The sequence below is a fragment of the Macadamia integrifolia genome, chromosome 3 (genome assembly GCF_013358625.1).
Source record: "Macadamia integrifolia cultivar HAES 741 chromosome 3, SCU_Mint_v3, whole genome shotgun sequence".
Taxonomy (NCBI): domain Eukaryota; kingdom Viridiplantae; phylum Streptophyta; class Magnoliopsida; order Proteales; family Proteaceae; genus Macadamia; species Macadamia integrifolia.
Window position 1 is genome coordinate 1647733 of NC_056559.1, and position 5540 is coordinate 1653272.

A 5540-nucleotide genomic window follows, 5' to 3' on the forward strand; every position below is an offset into this window, starting at 1 on the left:
CCCCCCCCCCCTTAAATAGACAAGGTACCAGGAAAAAAGAAAAAAAGAAAAAACCAGAATCGACCTTTTCCAAATTCATCTTCAAAACAATAGATTGGCCCTCCCTCATCATTCTTGGCCACCCCAGCCTCCATAATGATCCCATGTCAATTCTAGATTCTGGGCCTCTTAAGGATTTTCTTTTTCATTTTTCTTTGAATGGCAACAATAAAGAATATTTTTATTTCATACATAAAATGCAATTACCATCGATATGACTTTCAAAGCAACAAACCACGACTATAATTTCTACATGACAATGACAACTCAGCCTTATCCCAATTAAATGGGGTCAAATACATGGATCCTTGCCCTCCAATCAGCTCTATTCGAGGTCATACTTCATACAAGGAGTAAGCTATACATGTCTTTCCTCACCACTTCTCCTAGGGTCATTTTACGTATGCCCCACTTTTAGTTTTTTTTTTTTCAATTTAAATCCAATAACTCCTCCGTAATGGAACATCCAAAGGCTTCTTTTGGACATGGCCATGCCACATCAAACAACTTTCTCATAGCTTATCATGTATTGGAGCTACCCACAAATCAGCTCTAATATAATCATTCCTTACTTCATAGTTGTCATGGCGTCGCCAAGGCTGCGATTTGGTGTACTGGTTGAAAAAGAAGTTCATGGCAGTGCTATGATTTACGTGACTCACAAATGGAGGTCGCCATTGGCTGATAGGCGTCGCAATGGCACCGCCATGGACGCTAGGTCATGCCTAATTCACTAGGCAGTCGATTTTTTGTAAAATGCAGGGTGATTTTGATAGGGCTATGTTGATTTTTGATATCTGATGTTGCTTAATGTTGGTTTTATATGTTATAGGGTATATATTGTAGGCTTGTAGCATGCTAAATAACTTTAGAAAATAGGGGAAATAAAAAAGTAGCATACTAAATAACTTTAGAAAATAGGGAAAATAAAAAATGGGCAATTTGACTGCCATGGCAACGCCATAACGGGCGAATCATCGTCAAATCGATTAGCCACCCCTCCACCGCCTTGGATTGATCTGACGCTGTGACAACTATGCCTTACTTTATCCTTCCTAGTTTCACCACTCATTCATCTTCACATCCTCATCTCTGCTACATAGAGTTCACCTTTATCTTACTTCCTAACTGGCCGACATCATGGCCGGTCGATTGAGTGTTCTTCAAAATTTTCCTTTAAGTTTAAAAGGAATGCATCAATCACACAACAATCCGGACACACCTCTCCACTTCATCCATCCTATTTTAATTCTCTATGAAACGTCATTCTTTATATCACCTTCTTTATCTATGATTGAGCCTAGATACTTGAAATAATGACTTTGTGGAATCTCCCTTTCATCAATTTTCATCACCACATTAACCGTCTTATTGTAACTAAAGTTACACACTATATACTCCATTTTTGTTCCACTTATCTTAAAACCTTTTGATTCCAAGGTTGATATCCATAACTCCAACTTGGCTTTAATCCCTAATATTGTATCATCCACCAAGGAACCTCATCTTGGATGTCTCTAGTTAAGTCATACATCGTAAGCATAAATAAACAAGGGCTTAAAGCTAATCCTTGATGTAATCCAATTGTAATTGGGAATTCACTACCTTTACCCCTCCCCCCATAGTTCTTACAGTGGTCACCACACCATCTTATATATCTTTAATTATGTCCTTATATTTACTTGAAACACTTCTCTTCTCTAGTATTTCCTCATCTTGAATGTCTCTAGTTAAGTCATGCATGGTAAGCATAAACAGATAAGGGCTTAAAGCTAATCTTTGATGTAGCCCAATTGTAATTGGGAATTCACTACCTTTACCTCTCCCCCCACAGTTCTTACACTAGTCACCGCACCATTTTACATATCTTTAAGGGTAATTTACAGTACCACCCCCTAGAGAATGCCACTATTAGAGAGACTACCAAATTACGCTCGTACCCCCTACCGTCAGTTTCTGTTAAGTGAGGATTTGAATTGACATTTTTACCCTTCTGTTTAAACACATAAAGGGTATTTCCAAAAAAATGCTAAGGGATATCCTCCTAAGATCATTCTTCAAATTGGGAACCCTTAATGGAGACGGAGACTGTAGGGATTTGCTCGGTCATTTCTTCTCGGCATTGGATGGTATGAATAAACCAGAAATTAAACAAGGTAAGCAATGTTAGGCTTCCGTGGTTTAAATGGTCCTTTTATCTTCTCTTATCCATGGAAGGAGCAAAAAAGGAAAAAAAAAAAAAGGTGAAAAGGCTTTAACAACGATGAAACCTTGGATTTTGGGATTCCCTCCACTCGACCGGTTAACGGGTGATTAGGCTTTTACTTCCTATTTCAGTGGAAGAGCTCTACTATGAATTGTTGGAACTAGGTTTTTGCCTAGCTGTATCAATGCCTACAATATCAATCCAATCTTATGCTCACAAAACCATCTTGATAAAACCCATTAATTTTCGTTCTGGAGTCTCTGTTAACCACTTTAGTTGCAGAAACAATGTATGTTGCCATATCAAGATGGAAACCAAACTTTCAACTCAGAGATTGTCGAGACTTGAGTAAAAAATGCTTAAAAAGCCAAATCTTCACAACATCAATCTCCAAGTCGGAAACCAAACTTTCTTCATATCTTCTCCCTCTCCCAAGTCATAAACCAAACCTTCTTCCTATCTTCTCCCTCTCCCAAGTCGGAAACCAAACTTTCTTCCTATCTTTTCCCTCTCCCAAGTAGGAAACCAAACTTTCTTCATATCTTCTCCCCTTGCGTTAGCAGCTAAGCTGCACTTCCCTCGTCAACTCTTTCAAACCCTTCCAAATGCTTGAAGAAACCTATTGTAGAAGACGCCGGCGATGGCATGTCCTTGGCCCTACAAATGTTCTTTGATTCGGGGAAGAAGAAAAAGAATGATAAGGTCATACTTGGTAGTTTACATATTATGAGGGAATTTGGTATTTTTCAAAAAATAGCCCAGCTGATGTCAGCATTTAAAGTATATTCCCTAACAGAGACTAATGGTAGGGGGTACGAGTGTAATTTGGTATTATGCAGGGGGTGTCTCTCTAATAGTGGCATTCTCTAGGGAGTGGTGCTGTAAATTCCCCTATCTTTAATCATGTCCACACATTTACTTGAAACACTTCTCTTCTCTAGTATTTGCCAGATTAACTAGGGACTCTATCATAAGCTTTTTCTACGTTAATAAAGATCATATAGAGATCTTTTTTGCAATCTCTAAATCTTTCCATGAGTCTCCTAAGTAAATAGCTTGTCGTGGATCTTCTAGGCATAAAACAAAATTTGTTCACCTTAAAGTAGTTTCTTATCTCAGGTGGGTTTCAATCATAGTTGTCATAGCGTCACCTAGGCAGCATTTAGAGTCCTGGCGGAAAAAGAAGTTCATGGCAGTGTTACGATTTACGTGACTCACAAATGGCGGTCACCATTGGTTGATAGGCGTCGCCATGGCACCGCCATGGACGTCAAGTCATGCCTGATTCACTAGGCGATCGATTTTTTGTAAAATGCAGGGTGATTTTGATAGGGCTATATTGATTTTTGATGATTTGATGTTGTTTAATGTTGGTTTTATATGTTATAGGGTATATATTGTAGGCTTGTAGCATGCTAAATAACTTTAGAGAAGAGGGGAAATAAAAAAGTAGTGTACTAAATAACTTTAGAAAATAAGGAAAATAAAAAATGACACATGGGCGATTTGACCGCCATGGCAACGCCATAATGGGCGATTCATCGTCAAATCGATTAGCCACCCCTCCACTGCCTTGGATCTATTTGACGCCGTGACAACTATGGTTTCAACAACCCTCTCCTCACAATTTCATATTATAATTCATTAGCTTTATGCCCCTATAGTTATTGCAACTCTGAATATAACCTTTATTTTGTAAATTGGTATCACAATGCTTCTCCTCCATTCATCTTGCATTTCCTTGTGCTCATAATCTTATTAAACAACTTAGTTAGCCAAGATAAACTATATATTCCTAACTCTTCCACATTTTTATTGGTATCTCATCATGGCTTGGTGCCTTGCCTACTTTTATCCTCTTCAAAGCTTCTTTCACTTCAGACACTCAAATTTTTCATATATATATGACATTGTTACTTGAAATGTATTTTTTTAGTAGGTTCTAGAAGTGATGTCATCTCACCTTAATGTCCTCATCCCTTATTAGTGCTTTACCGTCTTCACTTTTAATATATCTAGCATGGCCGAGATCTCTACTCTTCCTTTCATGTAATTTAACTATCGTATAAATAGATTTTTCTCCTTCCTTTTTGCTCAGATTGTCATAAAGATCTTCATATTTCTTTGTCCTTGCTATTTCCACAATATTTTTAGCTTCATTTCTAAAAAATATATAACTTTTTAGATCCTCTACATCCTTATTCCTTTGCCATGCCTTAAAAATAGCTTTCTCAATCTTAATTTTTACTTGAACCCATGGTTCGAGAACTCGAGCAAAGCCTTGAAATTCCGTAGGTTTCGCAGGGGGTCGAAACGAAACCATTAAAAGTCACACGTTTCAACCAGGTATTGACTAATTTCGACCAAATTTCCAAAACATGGGAAATTTCGACTTAAACCACCTAGTTCGACCCTTTGAATTGCACCAGGTCTTGTCTAACTTATTTCAAACAGAAACCCACCTTTGTTTCAGCAGAATTCGACCCTCCCTTGTTCATTTTTCTCCTAAGTGTGAGAAACTCGGGGAAACAGTGGAGATTTGCATTTTTTGCCTACAAAACTTGAATCTAAGGGTGATTATTGCTTCATCTACACAAGGCATCTTGGACCAAAAAGGTAAGTCCCAACTTCCCCAAAAAGCATTTTTTTTATATATAATTCTAATAAATATGGTAGAATCATGTAATTTTTTTATATGTTACTTAAGAGGACCTGATCTACGCCTTCATGGTGGCTGAATTTTTTTTTGCATGTTGATTCTTTTTGTTTCTGTTTTAAAAAATGCATTTACTTATAACATTTTCTTGAAAAAAAAAATGGGTCAATAGTTGATCTTTGGTGTTCAATTTAATATATGTTGAACACCATCGGCCGATCTACAACTTGATGGTTCCGGATTTTTTTTTTTGAAAATTAATTAAATATATTGTAAAATTATTTTTAAAAATGTAAATAATTACGAAAAAATTTCTACTACGTTTTGAAAATTCAAGAAAATTATTGAATGTATTACAAATGCATTTACAATCATGTTTGATTACTAATGTGGTGTTTCTTAATTAGTCATTATTTATCAATTAAATAAATATTTTTAAATACGGAAAAAATATAGTGCTTTGTTGGGAATTTACAATTATCTTTAACTATTTTTATAAGTCTTTATTGATGCATATATGTTTATAATTGGTCTCTTTTTTGTTAGAACAGTGTTTGTAGCAAGATTTTAAGTGTTGCATAATGGCTGATAGAGGTGGGGACATTGCATGACTTTAAGGTTTTTTTTTTTTTTTTTTTT

General features: G+C 36.3%; 1 protein-coding gene across 6 annotated transcripts in view; it reads right to left on the minus strand.

Annotated features, from left to right (window-relative positions):
* Positions 1 to 5540, minus strand: part of LOC122073993 (BEACH domain-containing protein B-like) — an 83789-nt gene that overhangs the window by 35284 nt on the left and 42965 nt on the right. The window lies entirely within an intron of this gene.